Genomic DNA, 21,308 nt, shown 5'->3' with positions numbered 1-21,308 from the left:
TTCCAGGTCAAGCTCTACGCAGGCTCCTTTTATCATAGACGACAGCGTGCGGGTCGTGAACGCACATGTGCGGCTGGGTCTTCACTTCCAGTGCAGCAGCAGCAGGGCGGTCCTTCTCTGGTGCAAGGTAATGAATGGTTTCTTTCTGTGCTTGGTTTTATGGCGGGTCATGTCTTTCTAGCCAATCACAGAGCTTACTGGGAAGTGCAGCCCCGCGAGACCCGCCTAGTGCTGCCAGTTGATTCGCTGGGGTTGGAGTGTAGGCGGTGTCGCTGCCGCCCCAGCTGATCTGGGCCTCCTAGGGTTACTCTTCGCTCACAATACCGGCACTGCTCCCACGTGTGCCCCTGCTGAAGACGAGCGCCGCCACCCGGCTTCCTCTGAATGCTCCTGAGCCGCCGGTTGTCTGAGACCTGACTGGGCGCGTGAGAAGGGACCACTCAAAAGTTCGGACATCGGCTGCCAGGTTAGATGGCATTTCCCGCTTGCCCAGCGAACGTATGACAATGGCGGGAAGTCAGGGCCACTTATTGGGAGGCGCAAAGTGTATACGGGGTGCCCTCGCGCGAGAACAGAAGCGCGTGAGAGCGGTAGCTTTTAGAATGCTGCACCTGATGCAAGGCTCTTCTTGATGAGCACATTTCTCGTGGCAGCCCCTCTTCCCTCCCCGTGCGCCAGGCCTGAGAGAATATATCACTATTTGTACAGACTCGGGATAGGATGACCACCTGGCAAGTACACATTCTACCGTATGCTCTCTTTTGTGAAACGTAAAGTTTATAGATGGTGCAAATATATATATATATATATATATATATATATATATATTTTTTTTTTTTCAGAAGGTGTAGATTTTATTACAACTGGTAGTTTTAAGAAGGTTTATTTTTATGAGAAAATAAGTAAAAGCCTATTTTAAATTATTTTGGATCTGAAGTTGGGTTGATATTGCACAGATTTCATGTGTCAGTTCAGGTGAATTTAATTTGGGGAACAAAATCCTCTTTCTTTCCTACATTGCTGACAGGCATGAAAGATATGTGTATGTATTGTCAGTAGGTAGTTGCAGTTAAGACCTAGTTTCCATAGGAAAGTGTCTTTTATTTTCCCAAAAATTTAGGCACAGTTGTGTCAGTCAGTGTAACTGCTGTCTGGAATGTTTGAGGTGTTACGTCAAGCGGGGGCTTAGAAAAAGGGAAGGTCCCAAAATGTGTTTTCCCCATGCAATAAACCATCAGGATTTTGAACATGACTACAGCTCAAACCACTGAATGGATTTACACCAAATTCAGCAGACAGTTAGGTCTCGGTTCAAAAAGATTCCACACTGTATTTTTTACTCTTTTTGAAGCTTTTATAGGAATCTGAGGAAACCAATATTGTGGCCATGGTTTTTAAAAGGGAAAATTATTTCTTATAAAGATGCTTTTAACCTTTTCAGTAAACTTGCTATCGAGTTTCAGTGTGTTTCTTATGCCACTCAAAGAAGAAAACAGTTGCTATACCTGGACACTTTAAATTTGATATAAAAGCATAGTTAAGGGTGTTATATCCTAAACAGTGCTAATATGTCAATACATTATTCCCATCTTACGCTTCTAATAATGTTTTTAGACTCAGATTGGTATCTTAATGTTGTGGATTTGCTTATTTAACTTGCTCATGTCATGAGGCCATCTTAATGAATTTTATATTGTTTTTTTTACATTTTATTTGTGCGACTCGCTATGGATATTTTTTATCCGAATAAAGATTTTTGATTTGCGTGCTTTTTGTAATTTGGTTTAAGCCCATTTATTAGTTTTGCAGTTATTAAAGAAACTTATGTATAACTTGAGATGTGGAGGGTCCGCAAATACAACAGATTTCAAAATGCGATCTGATTGTCTAACACCACTTCAACCGGGTGGCCATCTTGGGACCAGGGACCAAAAACATTTTTGTTTTACAATCTTCCTGAGGATCCCCAGATCCATATGGTAAAAAAAAAAAACAAGCACCTTTTCCCACGCTTGCTCCCTGGTCGCCAAGTCCCGGGGGGGAATTCATTATGGGAAGGAGCAGGGTGCGCACACGCTGTTAAAATGTTGAGTGCCGGAGTTCATGGGTTGTGTTGAGTTTGTTGGGTGCCAGAGTGCTGGTGGTTTGAAAATGGTGGGTACCAGAGAGTGTGGGTGCTATGAGGGAGTGCTGGGTGCTGGAGCGTGCAAGTGTTAGGAGAGTTTTGGGTGCTAGAGAGAGGTGTTGTGTTGAGTAGGTTCCAGAGTTCTCTGATGTTGTGAAAGAATTGGATGTCTGAAAGTTTTTTTTTTTTGTGCTGTTGGAGCACTAGTGGTAAGAGATTACTGTGTAAGAGTGCTCAGCACATGATGCAATTTGTACAGCTCCTTTTTCTCTCAGAAGGGCACAAGTTGGGGGTGGACGATAGTGTATGGTTCCCTCCTTTATAGGTCTCGCTGAACCAATGCGCATGTGTTGTTCTGCGAGTGTATAGTAGGCCAAACAAACTCTTGAAACCAGCGACGATTATCCCCAATGCATGTGAGGTACTCGAGCGCAACGCTTCCCCAGCTCGCGCTTGGCCTCACTTCTCAATCACACCCCATATGGGGTTTCCTCCCACTCGCTCGCACATCAAAGGCTGCTGCTCCCCCGCCAATGCGCTCCCGCCCCCCCCAGCAATGCCGAGCTTGTTTTTTTTGTTGCCGCGCGGCGTCACTTTTACAGTCGCGCGGCGCCAGTGGTTGTTTTTAATTGCAGCCGGTGTTCCTGCAAAGGGCGACCGCTACCTACGAGTCTCTTGCTGCACCCACTTCACATCATTCATGCTTGTTGGCATTGGATGCTGACAAAACTTACATTCTCGTAACTTGCAGTGAAACTGCGTGGTTTGAATTGTACTTTCACAACCCAAGCACCCTAACGAGCAAGGTGGGGATATCATTCATAGTGCTGCATGCACATCGGAGTGTGCAGTAATTCCATGTACTTCACTTGTATTTTTGGGTATCCCCCCTCCCGCTTCACGTTTGGAGCCCTCCCCAGAACACCCTATGAGAACAAACGCAGCATTTCCCTCACCCACTCCCTCCCTTTCTGTGTTTGGAGTGAGGCAGCAAGAGGCACAGGCACCCGCTCAGCCCCGGGTCGCGTTCACAACGCTTTGCCACACGCTGGGATGAGCTTCTCCGCCTCTCTTGTCTGCGGCACCATTACAGATACCCTGTCCTTCCTTACTGTGCTCCAGTAAAAATATTGTGATTTTTACTTTCACCCTTCTGCTCCTCAACTGTACCTAGTGCAGGTCCTCTTACGTTGCCCTGGATGCTCTGCTTCATTTTTGGTTTTGCTTAGTTACCGTTAGCGATTTCTATTTATCCTGAGCCGAGCTTCTTTCTTGTTATTCTTAACAGCTGCTCTTCGCTCCCTCTCGGGCTGCCTCCTCCTCCCTCCTGCTTATGGGGCTGTTTTCTCCCCTGTTGTTTTGAGAATCTGGTCACCCTAGATAAGGATACACTGACATTGAGAAACACCCTGGAATTGTGACGGAGAGCGTGAACCTGCTATTTTATTTTTGTATTCCTCCCTATTGTCCTTGCCTCCCTCCCACCTTCTCGTTGCCTAATTTGCTTTTTCCCTTCCAGTCCCTATCCCCCCGCTGTCGTCTGACTTCTTCCCACTAATTCCCACACTCCTACTATCCGTGTTGGCGTAAATAAATCTAGGCACATTGGTCCCCGTTAATTAACAACTATTGTTTATAGCACGCATTCATATCATAACGAAAGCTCTTATTTCTGTGATCAGGAGTATTTGGCTGTGCTAATTGTTTGAAATGGGTGTTTTTTTTCGAATGGCCTAATGAGCACTGCCTTTAGCTGCACTAAACGTACTTTCATTACACAAGTGCAAGCGGCGCATGGAAGCTGCAGTTGGATCAGCTAGTTTGTGGTTTCCTGTGCTAGAGAACTACGAGAGCGAAAGTAAATAACTTTTGCACTGGCCACAAGACCAGGGCTTTAAGTGGGCCAGGTCTTGCCGGTGCTCAGCCATGGCAGTTCCTAAAAACAGGTGCAGAGACGGACCCCTATCGGGCTCTCCATTTTTACCCTCAGCCTCAGGGTACAAAACAAAATCTCAACTCTGCAGCCGTACCACTGTCCAAAGCCTTTGATGCAACTTCAAACAGACTAGTTTTAGTTCTTTCACAGTCTCATCATCTCAGAACGGAAACATTTTCAATATTATATACAACAAAACCATAGCTGTTGCATAATTATCTTAGGCAACTAAGAACCATTGACAAAGCCAATAGTCCTGGCTTGTTGTAGGTATAATGTTGCTTGTATCCTAAAGCTGGATGTAATGACCGAAACAGCAAAATGCCAGTCAGGTGGCAAACTATGCTAAGCACACAATTTTGGCATGCGTGTTTTTAAGCCGTGCCTTAATTACTGCGGCCACGCCCCGTTGAGCCCCCACGCAGTTTTTTTCCTTCCGCTTAAAAACCTGCATAACACAAAAAACCCTTGCCTTTACGAATGCGCCCAAATGTATTAATTTACAGCCCAACGTATGGACAATTGTCTGTATTCTTTGTTGTGTATACATGGCAATTGTAAAGTAGCTTTCTGGCTCCTAAACGTTTAGTACTATTCTTCTCAACATTTAAGAAATAAAATGATCAAAGTGGAATGCTCATACAGTGCTCCGGACATGATGGTGCTTTAAATTAAACACTTGCTGTTGAAATATGCAGTGATCCTAAAGTTACAAGTGAAATTCCAGCAAGTTCTACTTGGCTTTCCATCTAGTCAATGTTATTTGCAACGCACAGAGATAAAGAAGTTACAAATGAAACTGTGCAAAAGCAAGTTACTTAAGTATGAATTGCGTTTAAGATACATTATCGCAGAAGGCGTAAAAACAAGACCAGTACAATTTCTTCCAAAACTCCTTAAAACCAAAAACTTTATGGAAAGCAGCAGTACTGTAATACTTTTTTGGAAGGGTAAGAATATATATTGACTCTGCAACATCTGACAAATTGGATTTGCCTGTGGCCTCGGAATGCGGGAATTCAACATTAAATGAAGAACCATCTCAATCATTTAACAGAAGGTGAACGGAAAAGGCTTCCTGCGCATGGTCAAAAGAGACCTTTGATCCCACTCCTGAGGCGGAAGCCGGGAGCTGGCGGTACGCATTGCATTTACGTTTTAAAACTTTGACTGTCACTTTTCTCTTTGTACTTTTAAACAATACCAAGCATACCTTCTTTATTGTATCTCGAGGCAGAAGCCCATTGCCACATAGCGCACAGCCGATTCGACGCTGTTGCGCTCACAGTTACTCTATCGGCCGCCATCGCCGCCGGGCTCGCTGGCCACGCCCCCCCCCGAGGCCACGCCCCCCTACGTTAAATATGTGCATGGACAGGAAGCGCAGCGGACAAGCGCAGCGGGAGCGCCGTTTGCGTGCCCGCGCCAAGATCGCGCCAGGCGCAGGAAGCTCAGGACAAGAACCCTCCACTATAAGGTACCAGCCCGACTTTCTTCATAGTCTACGCATAGAAAACAGCTGTACTTTTAAGGTAGAAATGAGCAACATCAAAGGGCCCTTTAGCTGTAAGCTCTGCAGGTGGAGCTCTTCAGGGTCCCCAGCCACGACGAAGACCCCCCCAAACGACTTGGTCGACAAAATGTCACACTTTAAAGGAGGGCTGATCATCGCTCGCTCCATGTGCAACCACAGCCAAGATATCAAAGATCTTATCCTCGATTTAGATCTTGACTGCCTCCTCATTACCGAAACCTGGCTTACTGATAACAGTAACCCAGACTTAGCCATTGCCCTCCCACAAGGCTATACCATTCTCAGGCAGGACAGGCTGAAGGGGAGAGGCAGGGGAGTGGCATTGGTGTTAAGAAACCACCTTAAATGCCATACATTCAACCTAGACCCCCTCAAAGGTATAGAAGGACTTGGCTTTTCCATTAAACTAAACGAGACCTCCTCCTTCTCAGGAGGATTAATTTACCGCCCCCCGGGCAGTGCAACAAGATTCCTTGATTCTCTCAGTGACTTTTTAGGTCAGCTCCTCATTCGATACCCACACTTTACTCTCCTAGGGGACCTTAATCTGCACCTCGACTCCATAGCAGACCCTCAGGCTCTTAATTTCCATCAGACCCTGGAAATTTTCAATCTTCAACAATTGATTAAACAGCCCACACATCAAGCTGGACACATACTAGATGGGGTATGTACGAACTTTCCCCTACTAGAAACCCAATCTCCTGTCCCTCTTATCTGGACCGACCATAGTTGGATCCCGTTCTGCATCAAAGCCCCACGCCCCCAGATCTCTATCATATCCAAGCCACTTTCTGATAACCACGTTAACTGGAAAAAGGTAGAGGAAAATTTCAAGCTTACACCTATCATCCAGACTCAGACCCCCAGTCTGACGGGCAATGTAGAACACGACTCAGATCTCTTCCAAAGCTGGATACAACACGAGATTAAAGTACGTGCACCACCCAAACGCCCCCGAGGAAGGGAGAAAAGATGCAAGACAAATGCCCCCTGGTTTACTCCAGATTTAGCTAAAACCCATCTGTTATGCAAAAAAGGTGAACGCAATTGGCGCAAAACTTACAACACGGCAGACAGAAACTCCTACATCCAGCTGAGGAAGATTTATCATACCAACATAAAAACTGCCAAGAAAGATTTCTATAACAATGCCATCAAAGAATCCAAACAAAAACAAAAAACTTTGTTTTCAATAGTTAAAACCTTTACCCATCCAAGAGCATTACAGCCCGAAATACCCCCATCCCAAGAATTCTGCAATCAAATAGCGGACTTCTTTGAGGAGAAAATTGACTCAATACAGAAAAATTTTCCCATACATCAAGCCTCTCATGCTGCTACCCTCTCCAAGCAGGGAGAAAACTCCATTGGAAGTCTGAAAACTTTCACTCCGGTCAGTCTATTCCAAACTGGTGAAGTAATCCTAGCCTGTAAATCAGGAGCACCCTCAGACCCCTGCCCTCCTAGAATCCTACATCAGCTAATTGATGTGGTGAATCCTATTATAAATAAGATCGTAAACTCTTCCCTCAATACAGGCATTGTGCCATGAGAATGGAAACAAGGAATTGTTAAACCTCTGATGAAAAAACATAATAAATCACCCTCAGACCTCTCCAATCTACACCCAATATCACTCCTCCCAGTTTTGGGAAAAATCACAGAACAATTGGTCTATAGAGAATTAAAAAGCCACATAGAAACTTACAACGTCCTTCACCCCCAACAATCAGGGTTTCGCCCTCATCATTCCACAGAAACAGCACTAATTGAACTGACAGACTCCATAAAGCTGCTTCAGGATCAAAGAAAGAACTCCGTGCTGATTCTACTGGACCTCACAGCGGCGTTCGATACCATCTCCCACTCTATACTGTTGGGCAGATTAAAAGACATTGGTATCTCAGACGTGGCTCTCGCGTGGATAACATCCTTCCTAACAGACAGATCCCAAACCATTGCCTTGGGCCCCTTCCTTTCCAAAGAGAAGAAAGTCCGCTCTGGAGTCCCTCAGGGATCCATTCTGAGTCCTCTACTTTTTAACGTTTTCCTAATCCCACTCATCTCTCTGATTGAATCATTCGGCATACTCGTAACTTCGTACGCCGATGACACTCAACTCATCGTGCCATTAGAGGAAAACTCTACAAATGCCGAACTAAATCTCAAAAATTGTCTAAAGGAAGTTTTTCTCTGGATGGAAGTAAATCACCTTAAATGTAACGCCAGCAAGACTGAAATCCTCCCAATGGGAAAAAATGTCAATTTCTGTCCCAGCCTTTGGTGGCCAGAGGGCTCCACCGCTCCTCCCCAGACCGTTACGACAGCAAGGAATCTCGGAGTCCTGTTCGACACAGAGCTGTCCTTTGACCAACACGTCAGGAAGGTTGCTGGATGCTGCTTTGGCATCATTAAATCTCTTAAAAAATTCTTCGACTTCTTGCCCACTGACTCAAGAAAGATGGTAGCAGCGGCTCTAATCCTCGCCCGCCTAGACTACTGCAATAGTCTGATGGCAGGAGTTAAAAAATCTACACAAAAAAAACTGCAAAGTGTACAATATTCAGCAGCCAGATTAGTTCGAAAACTGCCCAGGAAATCCTCAGCATCTGATGCCGTAAAAACTCTTCATTGGCTGCCTCTGAATAAAAGAATACTCTTTAAAATTCTAACCATCGCATTTCGGGCATTCCACTGCACAGGCCCTAAATACCTCACCAGGCGCTACCCCCACTACAACCCTCCCTGGACTCTACAATCTTCTAACGACAACCAAATAAAGATAGCTAGGTTCAACCTCAAAACTAAAGGGGGCAAAACCTTGACTTATCTGTCCTCCAGAGCCTGGAACTCCATGCCTAAAATCCTCAGGTCCCAAACTCTAGAATCCCAGTTCAGGAAGCAACTGAAAACCTGGATTTTTAATCTTCCAGACGATTATGTCATGGCCGCCATCTAATTCTGTTTACGTAACTGACTGCATACCTCCAGAACAGCGCCAGGATGCTCCTTCCGGAGCGACCGTTGCGCTCTACAAATACAATCACAAATCACAAAATAAGAGCACTAGATGGCGCATTTCTGTTTGTCGGACTAGATGTTCCCTAACTGAGATATTGAGCGGCCCCTCTATTCCTTAGTGATGACCTATCTTAAGTAAACTGTGTAAGGGTTTTTCTCTTTCTCTGTTCTAGTATGCATTAGACGTTTGACCAACATGCTCTCTTGCATATATGATCAAGTGAGCGTTTTCTATAATTTTGTTGTGATGGTTGGTGCTTGAGAGTTCATAGGGGCTTTTTGAGAAGTACAGTGGATTATTCAGAAATTAATAGAATAAGGACTCACCATCATTTCTAGCATCCCCTCTGTTACTAAAAACCTGCCCAAATCATCCGTATGGACACTCGAAACTGCTAAAGGGAAAGACTTGTGCAGTAGGATCACTGCCCCTCTGGAACACTTGTTTCTTTGTGTGGTGTACCGTCAGTGGGGTTTGTCTCTCTGCGTGGGGTCTGTCAGGGTTCTCTCTCTACACCCCCCTCTCTCTACACCCCTCTCTCTACACCTCTCACTCTACACCTCTCACTCTACACCCCTCACTCTACCCCCTCTCTCTCTACCCCCCACTCTCTCTACCCCTCACTCTCTACCCCTCACTCTCTACCCCCCACTCTCTACACCCCACTCTCTACACCCCACTCTCTACACCCCACTCTCTACACCCCACTCTCTACACCCCACTCTCTCTACACCCCACTCTCTCTACACCCCACTCTCACTACACCCCACTCTCACTACACCCCACTCTCACTACACCCCACTCTCTCTACACCCCACTCTCTCTACACCCCACTCTCTCTACACCCCACTCTCTCTACACCCCACTCTCTCTACACCCCACTCTCTCTACACCCCACTCTCTCTACACCCCACTCTCTCTACACCCCACTCTCTCTACACCCCACTCTCTCTACACCCCACTCTCTCTACACCCCACTCTCTCTACACCCCACTCTCTCTACACCCCACTCTCTCTACACCCCACTCTCTCTACACCCCACTCTCTCTACACCCCACTCTCTCTACACCCCACTCTCTCTACACCCCACTCTCTCTCTACACCCCACTCTCTCTCTACACCCCACTCTCTCTCTACACCCCACTCTCTCTCTACACCCCTCACTCTCTCTCTACACCCCTCACTCTCTCTACACCCCTCACTCTCTCCGCACCCCTCACTCTCTCCGCACCCCTCACTCTCTCTGCACCTCTCACTCTCTCTGCACCTCTCACTCTCTCTGCACCTCTCACTCTCTCTGCACCTCTCACTCTCTCTGCACCTCTCACTCTCTCTGCACCTCTCACTCTCTCTGCACCTCTCACTCTCTCTGCACCTCTCACTCTCTCTGCACCTCTCACTCTCAACGCCGCAGCATCCCTCAACGCCGCAGCATCCCTCAACGCCGCAGCATCCCTCAACGCCGCAGCATCCCTCAACGCCGCAGCATCCCTCAACGCCGCAGCATCCCTCAACGCCGCAGCATCACCCCTCAACGCCGCTGTCACGATATCCAGGTGCTCCAACGCTTCGCAGAGGCAGTACTGACGAATGTCCCGATCACCCCTCCACCGGTACCCTCGCTTCAAGAGCAAGTCCACCAGCAGTGGGGAAAGGGGAAGTGGACAGAGAAGAGAATACCTGTACTTCGACTGGCACCCTACTTCCAGTGACTGCTATTCCTCACGCTGCCATTTCTGTAGGTGCCTAGTACACAGAAGGGGAAAATAGAGAGAATATACCACAAACCTTCTTACACTGTGCTGACAATTCGTAAATGATAAAGGAAACTTGTCCTACCAGTTTCTGCCCAGGTATTTGCCTCTCTTCTATATTTAGGAATGTTATCTGACTGAACTTCCTGCAGTGAAGACATATACGAACATTAGTGTTTCTACCCAGATTATTTCTACACTTGCACTCACTCTCTCTATCAACCTGAATTGTACCTGTGAAGTTCTTCGTCAGACTTTGTCTTTGGGGTTCTGTGCAAGATATCCTCGGTTCAGAAGTGCCAACAAAGTTCACTGAATCTCTGAAGCACGCAAAAAGGATAAAGGAAGGTACAAGGGGGAGGAAAGGCAAGGAGATGCGCAAGAGGGGAATGTCCTGCTGGGAAATGCGAGTGGAAGCAATACAGTTTGGATATTTGCTGACTTGACGAGAAGATGTAACGCCTTACTTGTAGAGTTTAAGTTTCTGTTCAGCTGAATACTCAACTTCGTCGTGTCTGTTCTAGTCCTCCTCGACACTCGCCTTCTCCTGAGGAACCATAGGATATTGGGATGACAGTTGTCGCAGCCCTGAGACCGCAACTGGGAACTTCGTCAGACCAAGGTGCCTCTCTGAGCAGTGAGAGCGCACGACAAGGATACTCTCGGGAAAGGCTCTGCAAACCCTAATACTATGATACTTAGAACGCCCTTGATATTTGTTGTTTTCCTCCCGTCATGAATTGTTGACGCGGAGCAACAACTGGAACAAGCTTCTCGAACGGAATCTTCGTTGAAGTGCGCAGTTAGGAGCGCGCGCCTTCCAGACGTCCACTAGAGGGCGCATCTATCGAATACAGTAAATGGAACATTGAGCGGCCATCTTAGGGAGGGGAAATATATACAGTCTTTACAGTACTTTCGTTCAATGACTCGGATTACCTCTGGAATCTCTCAGTCTGCCAGAGGAACAAGGAAACCACACATTAGATCGTGCCAAACGGGGCCAGGACAGGGAGCTGACCAACAGTCTTGAGGAAGCTACAGTGGCTACTCGGTGAATCCTGACAGTACCCCCTCTCAAGGACCGATTCATCGGTCCTGGTTTGTGTGGAAATCTGGAGTGAAAACGTTTCAACAGTTGTGGAGCGTGAAGGTTGCTGACCGGTTCCCAAGACCTTTCTTCTGGGCCAAACCCTTTCCAATCCACTAAATACTTCAATTTCCCTTTTACATACTTGGAATCTAAAATATCCTTAACCTCATATTCAGGATGCCCTTGAACATTAAGTGGATCTGGAGGATTTGTAAGCCGTATAGGCGATTGAACCTTTTTCAGTAAGGATACATGGAACACTGGATGTACACCTATCTTGGCCGGGAGTTTTAATTTTACCGTAACTGGTCCTAACACCTTTTCGATAGTATAAGGACCCACAAATCTAGGTTGGAACTTTCTGTTTCCCTTCAAATGTAAATTTTTAGTGGACAACCACACCTGATCTCCTGCTTGGTACTGTGGGGGCTTTTTCCTATGTGAATCTGCAAACTTTTTATAGGACGCCTTAGCTTTCTCTAGATTCTTTTTAGCGGATTGATGCAAAGAACTCAAATCTAAAAGGGCTCTCTTGGCTGCGGGGACATCTAACTCCTCTTGTAACACCATAAAGTTAGGATGTCTACCAAGGTTCAAATAAAACGGAGAGTAACCAGTAGAGGCACTCTTCGCATTATTGCAAGCGAACTCAGCCATCCACAACTTTTCGGACCATTCCCCACCCTGCTCCAATAGGAATAACCTCAAGTACTGTTCTAATTCTTGATTGGTCCTCTCTGTCTGCCCATCGGATTCGGGGTGGTAACTAGTGGACAGTCTCCCCTCTATTCCCATACCCTTTAGGAAGGCCTTCCAGAAGTGGGAAATAAATTGGGGACCTCGGTCAGAGACCACTATCTTAGGGATACCATGAATTTTGACAATATTTTCGCTGAATACTCTAGCTAATTGGACTGCCGTGGGAATTCCTGACAAAGGGACGAAATGACTCATCTTCGTGAATGTATCTACCACCACCAGGATGGTATCAAATCCCTTGCTCAATGGTAGGTCTACAATGAGATCTAAGGAGATGGTATGCCAAGGAGAAGGGGGAGTGGGCAAAGGCTGTAACAACCCTTGAGGAGCTTGTCTAGTAGGTTTACTCCGAGCACAAGACTCGCAAGACTGAACATACTTTTTGATCTGATCGGACATTCCAGGCCACCAAAAATAACGTTGCACCAATTCTTGAGTCTTGGCTATTCCTTTGTGACCGGCTAGAGGATGGTCATGACAGTTTCGCAAAGCCTTCTCCTGAAGCTCAAGGGTTGGAAGGTATAAGGCTTCATTGACATATGGTAACTGCTGTCGACACTGACGCTCTTTTCCTAGTAGCCCACTGTTGAATTTCTTCTGAGGTTATACTCTTACGGACCTCATCTTTGAAATTGTCCAACGTAAGCGCCCCCACAATCTTTGTCTCTGGAATGATTGGTTTCGCTTCTACGATGTGCTCAGATTCTTCGGTCTGTAATCGAGACAGCGCATCTGCTTTCCCGTTCTTGGGGCCAGGTCGGTATGTAATCACGAAGTCGAAATCGGCAAAGTAAAGGGACCAGCGTAACTGACGAGGGGTCAAGGTCTTAGCCGTCTTCAAAAACTGCAGATTCTTGTGATCGGAATAGACGGTGACTGTGTGTCGTGCCCCCAACAGATAGTGCCTCCAGTTCTCAAAAGCATCCTTTACTGCCAATAGCTCTTTCTCTGTGATGGTATAATTTATTTCAGCAGAGTTCAATTTTCTGGAGCGGTACGCCACGGGATGTAACTGTCCAGTCTTTGGATGGCGTTGAGAGAGAACTCCCCCGATGGCCTGATCTGAAGCATCAGCTTCCACGTAAAACGGTTCGGCTGGATCCGCATGCAGTAAGATGGGGGCCGAGGTGAATTGTTTCTTCAGATTCAAGAAAGCGGAGTTTGACTCATCAGTCCACTCAAACTTTACTCCTTTCTTCAAGAGACCTGTGATGGGAGTTATCAATTGCGAAAATCCTTGAATAAATCGCCGATAGAAATTGGCAAACCCCAGAAATCTTTGAATTTCCTTCACATTCTTAGGGGCTGGCCAATCTTCCACTGCTTGTACTTTTCCTGGGTCCATGGTCACTCCTTGAGATGAAATAACGAATCCTAAAAATTCCACTTGTGACACATGAAAAACACACTTTTCCAATTTAACAAATAGCTGGTTTGCTTGCAATCGTTCTAGGACCAAACGTACATGTTGAGTGTGTTCCTGAGGATTCTGCGAGTAAATCAAAATATCATCCAGGTAGATGATGGCGATCTTATCCATTAAATCGCTCATTATATCATTGATAAAGTGTTGAAACACTGCAGGAGCATTACAAAGACCGAATGGCATGACACAATACTCGAAAAGACCAAATTTGGTTCGAAAGGCGGTCTTCCACTCATGCCCTTCTTTCATTCGAACCAAGTGATACGCTCCTCGTAAATCTAGTTTGGTGAAAATTTGTGCTTCTTTAATCTGATCCAAAAGAACAGAAATCAACGGCAATGGGTACCTATTTTTAATGGTGACCTGATTTAAAGCACGATAGTCTATGCAAGTTCTGAGACTACCTTCTTGCTTCTTCGGTATGAAGAACAGAGGTGAGGAAACCGGGGACTGAGATGGCCGGATAAATCCATTCGCCAGATAACGATCCAGGTATTCCTTTAAATGCACATTTTCAGCTTCAGTCAACGCATAAATTCGACTACAGGGAAGAGCGGCTCCCGGTTCCAAGTCGATGGTGCAATCATAAGCACGGTGGGGAGGCAAAACTTCTGCTTCCTGTTCACTGAACACCGTCTTAAGATCTCGGTACTCCGGAGGAATTTCTTCCGTCACTATCGCTCCAATGGACTGTCCGCCAAACGACAACAACATGGAGGGCGTAGGTTCCTTCTCAATATTCTTAGTACCATAACAGTGGGATTGGCAAAACTCTGAATGCAGACTGACTGTCCGGTTTTCCCAATCTATAGTCGGGTTGTGGAGGGTTAACCAGGGCAGTCCCAGAATCAGTTGAAATTGGGGGGCATCGATTAAATTGAACTGCAACACTTCTCGATGTCCCTCTCCCTGAGTAATTTCCAATTCTTCGGTATGGCTAATAATAGGTCCGGAGGTCAAATTGGTCCCATCTACAGCACGTACCGGTTCGGGATGATCTTTTGCGATTGCCTTAATTCCCATCTGTTTAGCATAGCGGATATCACAGAAGTTTCCAGTAGCACCGGAATCGAGCATAATGGCCACACCACCAATCTGATGTTCACGGAATTGCATGATTACATGAAGGATTACATGAGGAGTCATGGTCTGCAGCGTATTTAAAATCAAATGGGACTTTGGAGTCGTCTTATCTTCTTTTACCACCAGTGCGACCCCGTCTACTGGCGGTTCACCTCGTTTCCCTTAAACGGAGTCTTGGGACGCTTCAAACAATCTTTTACAAAATGGCCGGCAGTACCACAATACAAACATAACTTCTTTTGTCTCCGTTGTTCTTTTTCTTCGTTGCTTAAGGGGCCTCGAACTGTTCCAATTTGCATGGGTTCCGACTCTGAATTCCCTCCGGGTCCTCTTTCGCTCTTCGCTCTGTCAAAGCGCGGGAAATTTATCTTCCAATCTTTCTTCTTCTCACCTTTGCGTTCTGAGTTCCGAAAATCCAATTCCAAAACCAAATCTACCAAAACAGGCAACTCGGTGGGTCGATTGGGAATCTGAGCCAGGGTGTCCTTGATTTCATCCCTTAAACCACGATAAAACAAGGCAGCTCTCTTTTCTTCTGGCCAACTAGTCTCCAAAATCAGTTTATTAAACTGTGTGAGGTAAGTAATCAAATCTTTAGATCCTTGACGCAGCTCCAATAATTCGTTATCGGTGGCCTGAGATATCCTTCTCCGATCAAAAATTCTAAGGAACTCAGCCTTGAATTTAGTGAAGTCACTAAGCAGAGGATCATCCTCACTAACTAAAGGCATGGCCCAATTGGCAGCATCTCCACTTAAATATGACAGGATAAATGCTACTCGAGATTGGGCGTCTGGGAACAATGTGGGTCGGCACATGAAATGAAGGGAACATTGGGTCAAAAAATATTGAGCCTTTTGAGGGTCTCCCGAAAACCTTTCAGGAGTTGCCAAAGGGATCAACGGGGATACCGAATGAATTACCTGAGCTACAGACTTTGGATCCACAGCGGCACCACTAGTGACTGGTACCGCTGAACTCTGTACAGGATTCCCCATAACGAACCCATCTACCTTTTGTGCTAACAACCTAGCCTCTTGACGGGAAGCCAGTAACTCTGACCTTAAACTTTGGTTTTCATCTCGAACGGCTCCCAAATCTCTCTGAATCCCTACTAAGATTGCGCCTAACTCCTTCAAGTCCATCCCCTCAGCCATACTGCCCGGGCGAAGGTAAAATACGTGGGCACTTCAAACTGTCACGATATCCAGGTGCTCCAACGCTTCGCAGAGGCAGTACTGACGAATGTCCCGATCACCCCTCCACCGGTACCCTCGCTTCAAGAGCAAGTCCACCAGCAGTGGGGAAAGGGGAAGTGGACAGAGAAGAGAATACCTGTACTTCGACTGGCACCCTACTTCCAGTGACTGCTATTCCTCACGCTGCCATTTCTGTAGGTGCCTAGTACACAGAAGGGGAAAATAGAGAGAATATACCACAAACCTTCTTACACTGTGCTGACAATTCGTAAATGATAAAGGAAACTTGTCCTACCAGTTTCTGCCCAGGTATTTGCCTCTCTTCTATATTTAGGAATGTTATCTGACTGAACTTCCTGCAGTGAAGACATATACGAACATTAGTGTTTCTACCCAGATTATTTCTACACTTGCACTCACTCTCTCGATCAACCTGAATTGTACCTGTGAAGTTCTTCGTCAGACTTTGTCTTTGGGGTTCTGTGAAAGATATCCTCGGTTCAGAAGTGCCAACAAAGTTCACTGAATCTCTGAAGCACGCAAAAAGGATAAAGGAAGGTACAAGGGGGAGGAAAGGCAAGGAGATGCGCAAGAGGGGAATGTCCTGCGGGGAAATGCGAGTGGAAGCAATACAGTTTGGATATTTGCTGACTTGACGAGAAGATGTAACGCCTTACTTGTAGAGTTTAAGTTTCTCTTCAGCTGAATACTCAACTTCGTCGTGTCTGTTCTAGTCCTCCTCGACACTCGCCTTCTCCTGAGGAACCATAGGATATTGGGATGACAGTTGTCGCAGCCCTGAGACCGCAACTGGGAACTTCGTCAGACCAAGGTGCCTCTCTGAGCAGTGAGAGCGCACGACAAGGATACTCTCGGGAAAGGCTCTGCAAACCCTAATACTATGATACTTAGAACGCCCTTGATATTTGTTGTTTTCCTCCCGTCATGAATTGTTGACGCGGAGCAACAACTGGAACAAGCTTCTCGAACGGAATCTTCGTTGAAGTGCGCAGTTAGGAGCGCGCGCCTTCCAGACGTCCACTAGAGGGCGCATCTATCGAATACAGTAAATGGAACATTGAGCGGCCATCTTAGGGAGGGGAAATATATACAGTCTTTACAGTACTTTCGTTCAATGACTCGGATTACCTCTGGAATCTCTCAGTCTGCCAGAGGAACAAGGAAACCACACATTAGATCGTGCCAAACGGGGCCAGGACAGGGAGCTGACCAACAGTCTTGAGGAAGCTACAGTGGCTACTCGGTGAATCCTGACAGCCGCAGCATCACCCCTCAACGCCGCAGCATCACCCCTCAATGCCGCAGCATCACCCCTCAATGCCGCAGCATCACCCCTCAATGCCGCAGCATCACCCCTCAATGCCGCAGCATCACCCCTCAACGCCGCAGCATCACCCCTCAACGCCGCAGCATCACCCCTCAACGCCGCAGCAGCCCTCAACGCCACAGCACCACTTGTAAATGACAAATATTTTATTTGTGTTTTTTTTAAATAGCTAAATTAATAGCTTTGTCATTTACAATGCCAATAGTTTTATATTTTGAAAACGTGACACCTATAGCATTTGTAATGCAATATGTGTTGTATTTACAGGACTTAGATGTATTAATATTACAAATAACAATGGCTTTACATTTTTTAAAAATAATTAATACTTAAATGAAAGTTATTGTAATTTATAATGCCAATAGCTTAAACTTTTGTAAATAACTTTTGTGAAGATTATGTTCAGTGTATTTTATTGTGACGAAAATCCAAGAACAGAAGTGAAATATTAACATCTTTTTGTGACATTTGTAATAAAGCTTGAAACATTGAGAGAGCATATTTGAACTAGTTGTTAAATGGTTGCACAGATTGATACTGTGGTGGCGCTGAGTGATGTGGTGGCGCTGAGTGATGTGGTGGCGCTGAGTGATGTGGTGGCGCTGAGTGATGTGGTGGCGCTGAGTGATGTGGTGGCGCTGAGTGATGTGGTGGCGCTGAGTGATGTGGTGGCGCTGAGTGATGTGGTGGCGCTGAGTGATGTGGTGGCGCTGAGTGATGTGGTGGCGACGAGTGATGTGGTGGCGACGAGTGATGTGGTGGCGACGAGTGATGTGGTGGCGACGAGTGATGTGGTGGCGACGAGTGATGTGGTGGCGACGAGTGATGTGGTGGCGACGAGTGATGTGGTGGCGACGAGTGATGTGGTGGCGACGAGTGATGTGGTGGCGACGAGTGATGTGGTGGCGACGAGTGATGTGGTGGCGACGAGTGATGTGGTGGCGACGAGTGATGTGGTGGCGACGAGTGATGTGGTGGCGACGAGGGATGTGGTGGCGACGAGGGATGTGGTGGCGACGAGGGATGTGGTGGCGACGAGTGATGTGGTGGCGACGAGGGATGTGGTGACGACGAGGGATGTGGTGACGACGAGGGATGTGGTGACGACGAGGGATGTGGTGGCGACGAGTGATGTGGTGGCGACGAGTGATGCTGTGGTAGCGCATAGTGATGTTGTGGTGCCCCTGAGTGATGCTGTGGTGCCCCTGAGTGCGGGGAAGCTGAGTGCTGAAAGCCAAAGAAAACACGTCCGTGAAAGTGAAAGCAATGGACGGTAATGCGGCCGTGAGACTCGCCCTGTGGTGGGGGAGGGACAGTTGTGAGAGGCGCCATGAGGAAACAAGCTTTCGGCATTGTGTGGCGGGGGGCAGGGGAGCGGCGTTCCTTTGAAGTGGGAAGGGTGGGAGGGAACGAGCATATGGGGTGTGAGCCATAACAAAAGTAAGATCGGAAGCAGGAAGTGGTGCGTGGCGTGGGAGCATGGGAGCGGCGTTCCTTTGAAGTCGGAAGGGTGGGAGGGAAGGAGCATATTGGGTGTGAGCGAGAAGGGAGGCCGAGCGTGCGCTGGCGAAGCTTCGCGCTTGAATGCCTCGCATGCACTGGGCATAATCCACACTCCAAAACTCTCTTGAAGGATTTGCTGGTGGCCCTCTATATCTCTCGCCAGTAATGCGCAAGCGCACTGGCAGGCAAGACCTAAAAACAATGGTGTAAGAAGAGAGCGGGTCATATACATATAGGGAAGAGGCAGAAGTTGGTAACAGTGAGAATGCACAGAGAAAAGTATAGGAAGCAAGGGCTGACCAGGTCATAGAAACAAAATGGATGGTGAAAGAGAGGGGGGCATAGAAAGGGGCAAAAAGGTGCAGAAAGATGTTGAGTGCAACATAAAGAAGGACAAAAAGAGAAAACAAGCATTTGCAATGCAATAGGTCTCGCATTATTTAAGTTTGAGCTATTAGCATTGTAAATGGCAATTGTTTTTTGCTTTGTGCTATAGTTTTTTTTTACATAAAAAGCTACATATAAAATATGTTTTATTAAAGTTATTTATGCAGTATCTAAATTTTGTTTGCATAAAAGAGTACAATAATATCTTAGTAAAAAAGTCAAATATTTTAATGGTAATTCACCAAATGTTCATTTATGTGTTGGTTTTGAAAATAGCTAAATTAATAGCTTTGTCATTTACAATGCCAATAGTTATAACTTTCGCAAATGTGACACCTATAGCATTTGTAATGCAACATTTGTATTTACGTGACTTAGATGTATTGATATTACAAATAACAATGGCTTTTAATTTTTTTTAATACTTAATAAAAGTGATTGTAATTTATAATGGCAATAGCTTAAACTTTTGTAGATAACTTTTGTGAAGATTATGTTCAGTGTATTTTATTGTAACGAAATCCAAGAACAGAAGTGAAATATTAACATCTTTTTGTGACATTTGTAATAAAGCTTGAAACATTGAGAGAACATATTTGTGCTGTGGTGGTGCTGAGTGATGCTGTGGTGGTGCTGAATGGGGCTGTGGTGATGCTGAGTGATGCTGTGGTGGTGCTGTGGTGGTGCTGTGGTGGTGCTGTGGTGGTGCTGTGGTGGTGCTGAGTGATGCTGGGTGGTGCTGTGGTGGTGCTGAGTGGTGCTGTGGTGGTTCTGAGTGATGCTGTGGTGGTTCTGAGTGATAATGTGGTGGTGCTGAGTGACTGTACTCACTGTCACTCTGCACTCACTGTCACTCTGCACTCACTGTCACTCTGCACTCACTGTCACTCTGCACTCACTGTCACTCTGCACTCACTGTCACTCTGCACGCACTCTGCACTCACTGTCACTCTGCACTCACTGTCACTCTGCACTCACTGTCACTCTGCACTCACTGTCACTCTGCACTCACTGTCACTCTGCACTCACTGTCACTCTGCACTCACTGTCACTCTGCACTCACTGTCACTCTGCACGCACTCTGCACTCACTGTCACTCTGCACTCACTGTCACTCTGCACTCACTGTCACTCTGCACTCACTGTCACTCTGCACTCACTGTCACTCTGCACTCACTGTCACTCTGCACTCACTGTCACTCTGCACTCACTGTCACTCTGCACTCACTGTCACTCTGCACTCACTGTCACTCTGCACTCACTGTCACTCTGCACTCACTGTCACTGCACTCACTGTCACTCTGCACTCACTCTGCACTCACCCTGCACTCACTGTCACTCTGCACTCACTGTCACTCTGCACTCACTGTTACTCTGCAAGCACTCTGCACTCACTGTTTCTGCACGCACTCTGCACCCACTCTGCACTCACTGTCACTCTGCACTCACTGTCACTCTGCACTCACTGTCACTCTGCACTCACTGTCACTCTGCACTCACTGTCACTCTGCACTCACTGTCACTCTGCACTCACTGTCACTCTGCACTCACTGTCACTCTGCACTCACTTGTATCTGTCTGTCTTTGCTTTATTTTTTTTATATCTGTACATGTCTGAATTAGCTCATATGTGCGTGAGTGCTTGTGCGGTCATATATGTAACAGTAATGACTGTAACTGCATGAACGTGTGGGTTTGTGCTTGTGTGTGTGCGCGTATTGGGGTAACTGTGCATGGTGTGGATTGCATGTTAGCATGTAACCAACTGATTTTGGCCTCAGAAGTTCACATGCCCACAATTACAGATTTTACTCACTGGATCAGGCTGAAATCCTGAGCCAACTGAAACGCCCACCAGTAAGCTGTAACACAAAGACAAAAGACCCACGGGCATTTGAAGTTCCACATGTTTTCAGGAGTCAGCAGCCAATTTAAAACACATTTATGCAAATACGCAAAGAAAACTTCCAATCCTGCATCTGAACTTCAGTAGCACGAACAGGAAGGAGAAGCCAGACAGGACCTGCAGTGTTTAAGAAAGAAAAGTCTGAAAGTAACGGGGGGAGTGGGTGGGGTGCAAATGAATGCTGAAATAAACAATAGAGGAAAATCAGGAAATGTACTTGCTGCTCCAGAA

General features: G+C 46.4%; 1 protein-coding gene across 3 annotated transcripts in view; it reads left to right on the top strand.

The window, feature by feature from the left end:
* Positions 1–248: 248 nt before the first annotated feature.
* Positions 249–21,308, top strand: part of CTPS1 (CTP synthase 1) — a 225,444-nt gene continuing 204,384 nt past the window's right edge. Inside the window, exon 1 of one of the 3 annotated variants that reach the window (XM_078681909.1) lies at positions 249–466. The gene's annotated coding sequence lies outside the window, so the exon portion shown is untranslated. The remainder of the gene's footprint in view (positions 467–21,308) is intronic. The other 2 variants (XM_078681910.1, XM_078681911.1) reach the window with 2 other exon arrangements.

This window comes from Lissotriton helveticus, chromosome 3_1 (assembly GCF_964261635.1).
Source record: "Lissotriton helveticus chromosome 3_1, aLisHel1.1, whole genome shotgun sequence".
Classification (NCBI taxonomy): domain Eukaryota; kingdom Metazoa; phylum Chordata; class Amphibia; order Caudata; family Salamandridae; genus Lissotriton; species Lissotriton helveticus.
Note: the sequence above shows the minus strand (reverse complement) of the source record. Positions and strands in the feature narration are given on the sequence as shown.